The following is a 13,264-nucleotide window of genomic DNA, read 5'->3' as shown; positions in this document are numbered from 1 at the left end:
ATAATTGATTAATGCATGACAAACAATGTTCTGAGTGTCTTATTGAAGAAGGGGGGTGTAGTATACTGTTACGAAGTTAGTTTAGTTACTTGGTCCATGAAGCCACACTTCCCATGATGTCATAGCTCCAATTCAAGTATTTGTTAATATGACAGCTTTTATAGTATGGTGAGTTCTACCAAACTTCAATGCACTATTCATGTCCCACTCCAGGTAGGGTGGGGAATATAGCAGATTTGACAAGGTATAGTGTCAAATTTCTCAATACTGAAGCTAAAACCCCACTATATTCCCACCTCAAAAGGGGGTTTCTGAGGGGAATTAATTTATCAAAATGATTTTTGACCGCCACCATCAAAAGCCCCAGGGTGTAGATGGTCAAATCCCCAGTAGGTGTATCGGGATTCCGGGGGTGAGGCTAGCTTAAAAAGTTGATGTAGGTAGATTGTGCCATAATATGCCACAGAACTGCAGGTCTGGATTCTTGCAGCTAATGGTAACCACACCCGCGGTATACTTGCCACTAAACACGAGTGCTGGGGTATAATCTGTGGCGAGGAGGGGTCTCATGCTAGCTGATGCATCATGTGCAAAGTGTTTCCAGCACCGAGACACAGTGGTCGCCTGCTTTCAAGTGCCCAGGCGCCAGTTTCACCATTAATACCTAAACTCCGGCATCGATACTCCCAATTTTTCTTATCAGTCGTTCATTGGCCTCTATGTGTCCAGGCTCGTGATAAGCACCTCGTACAGGTTTTGCCTCCAATGTTCACCTTCCAGTACCTGACTGGTAAAGTGGACAGTAGTGAGTGCAGGCCTCAAGCTATAACGCGCATGGGCTATAATTCTGAATCTGTCGTTTTAGCCCTATAGATACAGGCCTGCCAACCTGGAAAGTAAAAAAATCTTGAGATTTCTGTACCTTTATTGTAGTATTGCAGTGTGTAGTAAAAAAAACTGGTAGATGCTATGCTGAGACCAAAAAAAAAAAAAAAAAAAAAAGGTCTCAACTTTTTAAACTTGAAATCCGTGACATTCGCGCTACAAACCGTGAGATTCTATCCAACGAAGGTTAGTGAAACCGTGAGAGTTAGCAGGCCTCAAAAACCGTGAGATTCGATCTGCTGCCCTTGAGCAGGGTAGTGAAACCGTGAGACTCACGGTAAACCCGTGAGAGTTGGCAGGCCTGTAGATACATCATTGTGGGAGCCTGTAGCTACTATAATTATCTACCCGTTACTTCCGTCTTGTCCGCGTTGTAGAATAAGTTGCTTTGCGGGTATAGGCGTTGTATCCGCGTAGTGGAGGAAGCCATTAGGCGGGCACCGCACGGGTTTACACCCGTATACAGTCCGCCAAGTGAAATGATTCGCGGACAGCGTCCATTCCGTATACAGTGCTAGTATCTCCTGTGCAGCCCCCCCCCTCATATCAACTACTTCATCCGCCGCTGCCTCTTGATATCTTAATAGCACCTTCTGTTTGTAAACTATTTCCAACTAGACCTAACTGCTGTAGTTTAGTGTTATGAGATAAAACAGTTGCAATATCATCTGCTGCTTCAACACCAATATTGTTGCCGGTTTGAAATGTTAAGTTCTGTTAGAGTTGAAGTATTTTGTAAACCTCTTGACACTGCTTGAAGTATCTTAGTTTACTACAGTGCACTGTAAAAATTTAGTAGTGAATTGCTCTGCCACAATACTCACTACTTTTAAGTAGTGACGTTCACTACTTTTTGTAGTGAACGTCACTACTTGGTGGTCAATGTAGTGACGTTCACTACAAAATTAGTAGTGAACGTCACTACACAAAAATAGTGAGTATTGTGGCAGACATTAGTAGTGACGTTCACTACATTTAGTAGTGACGTTCACTAGTTTGTTTTTACTGTGTGGTATATCCCCAGTATATGGAACAGTTAATTGTTTGTTATTTTAGTAGTTTTTCAGTAAACCCGCATTCACTGATGTTTTACTGAGAGTTTAAAACTTAGTAAAATAATTATGTTCCATATACTTAAGTTTACTGACACTTTACTATCAGTATAACTACAGTAAGGCATCTTAACAAATTAGTAAACTAAGAACCTTCAAGCAGTGTGAGATCTTAATGGCACCTTCTGTTTGTAAACTATTTCCAGCTAGACCTAACTGCTGTAGTTTAGTGTTATAAGATAAAACAGTTGCAATCTATGGGGTACCGTTTGTATCAAAATTATAACAATATAATAAGTATAAAAAACTAGGTTATATGTGTTTGCTGTACATGGTTTATACATATGTACATTTTCATAAATAAATAATGACTCTTTTTAAATAAATAATTTACATTATTTAATATATAATGTTCAAATGACAAGTATATCTTCTCTATTATGTGCCATTTGTTGTCCTGTTACACATTTTGGCACAAAACCTGATCATGAACTTTGAGATGCTAGTTGTATCAAAATTTAGGTTTTTAATTACATTGCCAAAAATAGAAATAAATTTCCTTGATATTGTTTACCCAAAAATGTGCAAGATTTCTATAGTACTTTTCATTATTTATTAAATCCTGAACATTAGTTGTTAAACCATGAGCATTATTTGTTAAACCATTAAATTCTTTACTTAATGTACCGTTAATCTTAACAAACCTTGCAATCAACATCTACAACAGGCTACACAAGATTACATGAGGCTACACAGAGTTACATAAGGTTACACTGGGTTACATTAAAGCTACAAAGAGTTACATGATGCTACACATGGTTACATGTGGCTACACTGGGTTACATGATACTGCACAAGGTTGCATTAGGCTACATTGGGATACATGAGGCTTTACAGAGTTACATGAAGCTACACTGGGTTATATGAGGATTACATGAGGCTACACAAGCTTACATGAAGCTACACAGAGTTACCTGAGGCTACACAAAGTTACATGAGGTTGTACGCAGGGTTACATGAGGATACATTAAGTTACATAGAATTACACAAATTTACATTGAAATAATTATATGAGATAGTGTATTAAACTGTGTTTCAGCTTTAAATATTTAAATGAGCTTTAGGGGTTCTTTAAAGTCTAAAAAAGTTGAGTAAATTTATCAAGGGTTGTGGTTATAAATTTAAAGTTACAAATACCTAATGGTTGATGTGATTCCACATATACTACATAAACTTTCTTGTGTATTGTTGTGTACTGTAATTTGCCTTACTCATATTTGGGCTTAACATTTATGATAAATTTTTCACCTTTTTACTAAACAATTTACTAAATATCTTATTGCTGCTTTTACATGACTATTATTCACATTGAAGTTTTGTGATAGATACATGTTGAGGGGAATAACCAAATCAAAAATTAAGTGAAGAGTAGCTATAGAGTTGAGGTTGATCATGAATAGACTGTGTAACTGGTCTATTATAGTAACTAAACTTTTCCACTAGTGTAGCAAGGGTACATAAAGATAAATCTGTATTCTTATTATGTACTTGTTTAGTAACCTGCTAAAGCCTTACAACTTACACAGGAAATCGCAAACAAGAATACGTTGCGTTCAATCGATCGTGAACGCTCGTGTTGTTTAAGCAAACGCGCTCTTACACTCATTCTTACAGGTTTCGTTCGCTTAATAGAGCAACTTCGTCTTTCGCTCGTTGTGAGACAAATATTATACGCGCTTACTCGTTCATCCTCGTACAATTCCTCGTATCATTGATGTATAACGAGTATTCTCGGTCGTCCCACCATAATATCCGATAGTGATGCCCGTACGTAGCTTGATATCCGCTTTTGTAATTATTGCCGCACGGCGTAATTAATTATTCTGAGCAATAAACGCACGGCGTAATTAATTATTCTGAGCAATAAACGCACGGCGTAATTAATTATTCTGAGCAATAAAATTTTTTTCTTCAACCATTAAAAAAAGCACACACACACACACAAGTTCAAATCCGTTTCTCCATCAAGCCACACGTCCAATCCATTTTAACAGCAGTATCCAACAAAATTCTGCAGCAAGTGTTTGTAGGCCTAGGGTTGGCACAAGTCCTGGCACAGCCACGTCACCTCTACACTCTCAATCCACACAGTCTTAAGACTTTTCTCAGTTGCCTTGTTGCCTAAACTACTACCCTTGTCGTTCACAGTAGTTCTGTCTCGAGTCTTCTATTCTATAACGAACAGTAAATAAGCACACAAACAATACAGTCTACTAACATTATGAAGAAATGTCTCGTCATATAAACTACTAGTGTTGTCCACGGTAGTCTTGACATCTTAGTCTTCTCTTCTATAAACAATAGTAAATAAACACACAAACCAAATATAGTCTACTTACATTATTTGAAGATTTCCATTGTACCAGCACAGTTGTCTTGTTGTCTAAGTTGAGAGCAGCCTTTTCTCCAACTTCCCTCAGCCATCTTGCTGTCTAAAGTATCCTTGTTGCTGACAGTAGTCTTGATATCTCAGCCTTACCTCCTATAACCAATAGTAAATAAACACACAAACAAATATTATAATCTACTTACATTATTTGAAGAAGTGTCTCGTCGTATAAACTACTGGTGTTGTCCACGGCAGTCTTTACGTCTTAGTCTTTTCTTCTGTAAACAAATAGTAAATAAATGCACAAACAAATATAGTCTACTTACATTATTTGAAGAAGTGTCTCATTGTATAAACTACTGGTGTTGTCCACAGTAGTCTTGACATCTTAGTCTTTTCTTCTGTAAACAATAGTAAATAAACACACAAACCAAATATAGTCTATACACTTACATTATTTGAAGATTTTCACTGTACCAGCACAGTTGTCTTGTTGTCTAAGTTAGCAGCCTTCTCTCCAACTTCTCTAGTCTGTCTCCAACTTTCCTCTGCCGTCTTGCCGTCTAAACTACCCTTGTTGTTAACAGTAGTCAGTCTTATTTCCTGTAAACAATAGTAAATAAACACACAAACAAATATTATAGTCTACTTACAATATTTGAAGAAGTGTCTCTTCGCATAAACTACTGGTGTTGTCCACAGTAGTCTTGACGTCTTAGTTTTCTCTTCTGTAAACAAATAGTAAATAAACACACAAACAAATATAGTTTACTTACATTATTTGAAGATGCATCTCGTCGTAAACTACTGGTGTTGTCCACAATAGTCTTGATGTCTCAGTCTTGTCTTCTGTAAACAAATAATAAATAAACACACAAGCAAATATAGTCTACTTACATTATTTGAAGAAGTATCTCATCATATTAACTACTGATGTTGTCCACGGTAGTCTTGACATCTTAGTCTTCTCTTCTGTAAACAATAGTAAATAAACACACAAACCAAATATAGTCTATTTACTTACAATATTTGAAGATTTCCACTGTATAAGCACAGTTGTTTTGTTGTCTAAGTTGACAGCCGCCTTTTCTCCAACTTCTCTCAGCCGTCTTGCTGTCTAAAGTACCCTTGTCGCTGACAGTAGTCTTGATATCTCAGTCTTATCTCCTGTAAACAATAGTAAATAAACACACAAACAAATATAGTCTACTTACATTATTTGACGATGCATCTCGTCATAAACCACTGGTGTTGTCCACAATAGTCTTGATGTCTCAGTCTTGTCTTCTGTAAACAATAGTAAATAAACACACAAACAAATATTATAGTCTACTTACATTATTTGAAGAAGTGTTTCGTCGTATAAACTACTGGTGTTGTCCACGGCAGTCTTGAAATTTTAAGTCTTCTCTTCTGTAAACAATAGTAAATAAACACACAAACCAAATATAGTCTACTTACATTATCTGAAGATTTCCACTGTACCAGCACAGTTGTCTTGTTGTCTAAGTTGACAGCCGCCTTTTCTCCAATTTCTCTCAGCCGTCTTGCTGTCTAAAGTACCCTTGTTGCTGACAGGATACTTCATATCTCAGCCTTATCTCCTGTAAACAATAGTAAATAAACACACAAACAAATATAGTCTACTTACATTATTTGACGATGCATCTCATCATAAACCACTGGTGTTGTCCACAATAGTCTTGATGTCTCAGTCTCATCTTCTGTAAACAATAGTAAATAAACACACAAACCAAATGTGACTGGATTTTGGAAAAACGATCCAAATCGCACATTAGAAGTTCCGAGATAAACGGTTTTAAAGAATTGAAGCCAGCATAACTCTCCAAGGATAGCAAGCACGCGTATGAAATTTACACAAAAGATGCATCAATCTGTTACCTTTCAAGCCACTTCCAGCACTTGTAGCTGCTTGTACAGTTTCCCGCCAAATAAGATAGAAAATCTGAGCAGTTGGACGAGCGAAGTAGTATCACGGGTACTCACAAAGGGGTGGAGGCTGGGGGGTGGCGGGGAGGGCAAGAGATAGACCTCAAAATGGAGGCAGACCACGATTGGAGTCCAGACATGAGATTACAGGGCTGTGCTGGCTCCTTAGTGGCTGATATGTAGCAAAATCAACAGAGAACACGTCTGGCCAACATTATAAGGCTGTCCACCAGTAAACCACTGACTCTTGCCAAGCCAGGTCCTTCACAAGCCTGAAACCGCCATTTGACCACTCCACACCACCCAGAAAAGACGTGTGTAAAAACCAGCCTCGTGTAGTTTGAGTAGTGCTGAGGGTCAAAACTTGTAGTACGATAGTGTAGCTATCCACTGGTGGTGTTAGTTTGATTTTGCCTGATGTGCGATTTGGATCGGTTCTGTAAAATCTGGTCACAAATATAGTCTACTTACATTATTTGAAGATTTCCACTGTATCAGCACAGTTGCCTTGTTGTCTAAGTCGACAGCATCCTTCTCTCCAACTTCTCTAGTCTGTCTCTGACTTCTCTCAGCCATCTTGCTGTCTTAAGTACCCTTGCTGACAGTAGTCTTGATATCTCAGTCTTATCTCCTGTAAACAACAGCAAATATAAACACACAAACAAACATAGTCTACTTACATTATTTGAAGAAGTGTTTCGTTGTATTGTCGACGGCAGTCTTGAAATTTAAGTCTTCTCTTCTGTAAACAATAGTAAATAAACACACAAACAAATATAGTCTACTTACATTATTTGAAGATACATCTCATTGTAAACTACTGGTGTTGTCCACAATAGTCTTGATGTCTCAGTCTTGTCTTCTGTAAACAATAGCAAATAAACACACAAACCAAATAGTCTACATACTTACATTATTTGAAGATTCCCACAGTACCAGCACAGTTGTCTTGTTGTCTAAGTTGATAGCAGCCTTTTCTCCAACTTCTCTAGTTTGTCTCCAACTTCCCTCAGCCATGCTGCTGTCTAAAGTACCCTTGTTGCTGAAAGTCGTCTTGACATCTCAGTCTTATCTTCTGTAAACAACAGTAAATAAACACATACTAACAAGAGTTTACTTACATCTGAAGATGTGCACTGTATCAGCAGTTTTCTTGTCATCCAAACTACTGGTGTTGACAGCAGTCCCCTTCAAGTTCTCTAGCATTGTCTCAGATTTCTATTCCAAAAACAAATGTATATAAGTACATTAACAAATACAGTCCACTTACTTTAATAATGATGTACACACAAGTCCTGCCTTAGTGTTATCTTCTAAAGAAAAGCAGACAAAAATATTAAACAAAGCTGTATTAAACTTATACAGCATCAAAGATTTCACACAGCAATATTCATATTGCCATTGTTCTGACTAGAACCCACCAAGGCTTACTGCTTTCAACCAGCAACGTGGCGATCCGTCTTAATCACGTGAGGTAGCAATTCTAATAAGTGCGCGATATTCTATTCAAATTCGCGACCCAGGCACATAAATCCGAATATTTGATCAGATGATGATGGGATCATAGATGTGACCAGATTACCTGGCTCATTCAAGTTCTTCAGAACGATTGAAGCTAGTAGTCCAAGGTACGTTGTAGTGAGTATAGCGAGGTTCACGTTAAATAATGTGGTACAGGGTGCGAATTGGCTCAGATCGATGGATGGCAATGGTTTACTCAGCCATACGGCCTTCTAGGAAGATGAAACTCACTGTGGAGTTTTCCTATAGGCAGAAATCTTATGCACCTATCAACCCACCTATACCCCAGGTCGGGCAGAGGTGGGGATTTGCAAATGTTAGATGACAAATTCCCCACCCCTGGGGACAACTTCGAATTACAAATCCCCTACTAATTCGTATTATTTATCCCAGGAATCACTAATGCACCTATCAAAGTTTTGCCCCACCTACCCCCATGCGGGCAAATGAGAGGCATAACAAGGGGATTGGACAAAAATTTCAGCCCCAGGGGTGGGGGCTTTGATCTATACTTGTAATAAAAGATTGAGAAAACTGATGGATGGTGGCCACATAGGAGGGGGATTAGACCTCCAAATTTGCCCCAGGGTGGGGAGGTTAGACTTAGAACTTTGTCAAATCCCCTCCTGTGTCCCCTCCTTGCCTGCATGGGGGTAGGTGGGGCAAAACTTTGATAAGTGCATAACAACATGGCCAATGGCTATTTGTGTTGCAAATGCCCCTATCCTGGGGACGAGGTTGGGTGACAAATCCCCACCCGCTGCCCAACTTGGGGTAGGTGGGGCGTGACATTGATAGGTACATTAGTTTTATTGTGTGCGTTAAGTTAAAGTGAGTTTTGTGTCATTTTGTAATCTTTTTTTGAGACCTGTGTGTATGTAGAATACTTTTAAAACTTTTCAAAAACATGATGTCAGACGGAAGGCATTCACTAGTGCTTACTTTGAATTACACTGTTGCTTTAAGTTAGCAATTTTCAGCTACGCAACAATTTTTTTAATGGCTTTGTCACCAGCTTAAAACTATCAACCACTTCAAAGACAGCCATAACAAAGACATAATTGAAACCACAACTCCACCTTAGATACTTTGCATCATTGTGACACCTCCACTTTAGTTGTTTACCATTTCTAGTTGCTAGCATTGGTACATAAACAGTTTATTTATTTAATAATGCTTTACAGCACAAGTGCTGAAGGTCTGTAGGACACCTGCCTGCTCAAAGACTTTAGCTACTTAAGGTGTGTTTGAAAAGTTGGAGAAAGGAGAAAAAATCCATGACTGGACCTAGGTGGCCTCGAACCTGCAGCCATCCGATTTACGCTTGAACGCTAAGTTGTCAAACTAAATTCAGCCACTGATCCTGACACAGGTGAGTATTGTATCATGGAGTACAATTGCTTCATTGATCTTGTAGATAAGGACAAGTTGCTTGTTCTTGGTACATTGTTGGACAATGCTAGGCAGGGCCTTTGCTCCAATTCTGAGGTAGGTGCCATGCAGTGTATCATGCTAGTAATGTTACATGTTTCTGTTGCAGTCAACTCATCATGAGTTTATAGCCATATTGGCACTCTTGGTAAAAACTTATCCATATATCATTTAAATTTGCTGACATGCACCAACTATTGAATGTGGACCCAAAGCAGGAACATCAGGTAATAAGGGATGGCATTTCTTTTGCTTTTAGTTGTGGTGTCTTCTCTATAGCTTCATCGTTGAACACAAGCTCTCCACCACTTGCCAGACTGTGCTTTTCTGGGACGTTCAGTCAGTCCACTATACTGAACTTCTTGTTGCCGATAGGATCTCTTATGTCATCTTTGCCTCCATGGAGAGAGAACAGAAACTGATATTAGGGGCTATCAATGTCTTCACTGCTATTGCTGCACACCTGAAATGAACCAAATGCTATTTTCTACTGAAGAGCTACCTACAGCTAATCCCAAAGAGGAAACACATTGAAAAGAACTTGATCAAGTACGAATACTGTTTATACTGTATCTATCCATCCATAGTGTAATGATTTATTTGTAGGGCAGCAGTTGGAATTCTTAGTGGATTTCACTTTGATTTGAAATCACAAGCAGAAGCTAGTCACTGACAATGGAGGTGAAGGTGTACCAGAGTTGGCCAAGATGGATGTGGCAGAAGAAGACTTGAAAACACAAGAGGAAGGTGAGAAGTTTTACAAGAAATACGACATAGACATCATCATTTCTGATTTAGAAAAGGCCAAGTCACTTATAATTCACACCACTGTTATCAAAGCTATTTTACCAGAGTTGCTGTCATGTCTGACAAAGCGGGTATGATAATATAAAGGTCATACAGTAGTTACCATCATGTAATGGATCCACAGTCGAATCAAAGTGGTTACGGACTCAGTCCCCACAAACATGACAAAGACACACTTCAAGTACACATCACTCTAGCCATAACTCAACTATTACTATAACTACCGGAGGACATGCTTAATTCTAACCTTTCTGGGTGAGTAGTTGTGTTAATGATTTTGCCCATCCTATGCTGTTTAGCTTACTACTGAAGGTTTTGTCACACAGTAAGGAGCTACCAAATGAGATGTTTGAGAGGTGACTGGCCAGAAATACACTTATAAAGATGGTATCACTTTTGGTCCCAAATATGTCCACTTCATATTAAAAGAGATGAAGGAGGTGCTAACAAAAGGATACAAGGTATGACTACATTTTAGGGTTTCTTGAGAGTTTTTTCTTGGACCAGGTGCAGGTGCTTAGTTACAGTATCCATGTGTTATTGAATAGAGTTAAGGATCAATTGACTGCTGGAAATTTAGATGTCACCATTAGCGAGGTAACAATATCCAGTAAAATAATTGTTGCTAGGGTAACAATGGTGGTATAGGTGTTGGTTTGGTGTGATGTGGCGGCAGAAGAGAAGGAGGAATTACATCATCAAAACTTCCTGAAGCACGTGCCAGCTAGAGTATTAAGAATTACAAAATGTTAGCCGTGTTACTCTGTAATGTTAACCGTGTGTGTTCGTGATTGATTGATCAGTAGACAAGTTTGAAGTTTTTTGTATCAAGAATTCACAAATATTAAAAACTCTTGTTTATATTCATTAGATCTTATGGACTTCGCTGAAAAGAGGAAAAGTTGATAGCAAAGACAATGAGTATCTTAAAATGATGGATATTTATGTTGAGCTGTTAACAAATCTTCAAACACAACTGCAAGTGTATTGTTGATGTGCTGAGAAACTATGCTAGAGCTGGGGATTCTTCTGCCAGTGGTTCAAACCAAAAACTATTAACATCAGCGTTCAAGGTTTGCACCATTGTGTTTCTGTAAGTAGTGTAGTATGTGTTATGCTGACGTAGGTGCAGTACTTGTAAGGGACTGCATCAGTCAGCAGATTAGTGAAGCACAGCTTAAGGTGTGTGCATAAGTGTGAAAGAAGTGTTTTATGTCGCATCTTCTTAGCTATTGTTCATGTCCATTGAAGAAGACGTATACGACTATCAACACCAAACAACAGCCTTTCCACTGCTAAGGGTGTGTCTCCATAGTACATGTTAATGTGCGATGTAACCTGTGATGTGTTGGGCTTTCTTGGAACAGTCTGGTTTAATTGATAACTGCGCCACTTTATTCATTGCATATGAATTTGAGTGGTTAATTTTTTTTCAGGAAGGTTGGTCATCATCACTGTTACCTAAGTGACATGCTGTGTGCTACCTATGCTGTGCTACAGTTTCTCCCAGACTATAAACTGAAGAAGCTTTAGTCTTACTTTGATTTGTTCATATAGGTACGTAAAATACTTCTTTATATTTACATACTTATATTTTGTGACTAGCTTTGAGGTGCAGGGTGGCAGAGAGCCGGCATTGGAAACGTCTGTAATATTTGCTAAACTCCCAAAGGTAAAAAATTGTGGTCTGTTTACTAAGCTCATATTTGCTTTCACCAGACAACTCACTGCAAAATGGCAACATACTTTATCATCCCAGTGGCCAGTCGTCTTGTTAATGATGACTCACCAATGGGTAGGTCTATGGTGGCTGAAGTAATGAAAGATTTAATCACTAATGTGAGGAAGTATGTAGTACTATGAAACTTTAATGAGACTACATGTTGTGATAGTAGCAATGCTAAGATGTGTGTCACCTCATTGAAATTGGTCCCTTCATTGTTGGACATTTCACTACATGTTGTCGTACTAACAAGGTGGTTGTTATTGCCCTATATTAATCGATCCCCACAATATAACCAATTTTGGACTTAGTGTCTATATAATCACTGCCTAGTTATAGCTGGGGCTACTTATGTACACCTGTATGTGAAATATAGTCTGGGTAGTTCTTGTTCTGAGATGTGAAAGTGTTACATGATAGACTACCGAAGCCCACAAATCAATATAGCATGTATGCAGCATGCCTTCCACCATGCTACTGTTATTCTGCAGCAGTTCTTTCTGACCACCCTGCCAAAGGAATGATCCTAGTCAGTGTATCAACATTGTTATTTGCTATTGATATATTGACAGGCATGTAGAAGATTGGTAACAGGACTAATTATTGTATGACTTGGAGCACACATTATTGTGTATTTAGTTTAGGTTTAGTATGATCCTATATTCCAAGTAGAAAGCTAGAGGTTCAATTAATCTGTATTGTTTATAAGTTTGTAATGGCGTGTTGTGTCTTTCAGATTGGGCTCATGACCTACCCTGGAAGTCATTGTGGCTGCTGGATTCTCCAGGTTATTCACTCTGCATCCTTGCCAACTTGGATTGTGGGTTGACTTTCTGTGAGGCCGATCACATTGTTACTGGTACATACAGTATGAAACAGTCTTCTGAGCGGCAGGTTTATGGATAATATGGAGATGATGATGACATTGTACGCGTTCTGCAAAGGCTGTGATGTCATTCATTAAGTTTGGTCATGGTGAGTTCTTTCCAATTGTAGAGCAATTTTCTATTTCTCTTACTTGTAGCATATTCAGATACATGAAGAGTTCGCTATGTAGCCTGGACGTTGTGATGTGAAAAAAACTATTATGATTGACGAATGGTTAATCAAATTATTTGTGTGTGTTAAGTGCTGTTCATGCTTTTATATTTATTCTTACTTTTATGATGTCACGCAAATCTGATGTATAACTTGAAGCTATGATAGGTACTTGCATAAGCTTGAATTATATAATTAAGTGTTGTGACAGTACGTCATATGTAATCCACCTGTGTACAGCAGCATGTTTTTGTGCCACAATTATCTCTCTAATGTACATTGCTGATGTTGCTATGAGTTACCACCACTGATCTCAAAAATAATATTATTACCATGCACTTATAGAGAACATTAATTTCCACCTACATGGGTTCATTGGCAAGTGTGGTCTGCTCAGTTACCATGGTAACCATTTGCTTTCTTTACAGCTTCCACTTAAAATTTATATCTATACATTTTATTGATGAA

This window comes from Dysidea avara, chromosome 9 (genome assembly GCF_963678975.1).
Source record: "Dysidea avara chromosome 9, odDysAvar1.4, whole genome shotgun sequence".
NCBI classification, from domain to species: Eukaryota; Metazoa; Porifera; class Demospongiae; order Dictyoceratida; family Dysideidae; genus Dysidea; species Dysidea avara.
This window is presented reverse-complemented; position numbering follows the sequence as displayed.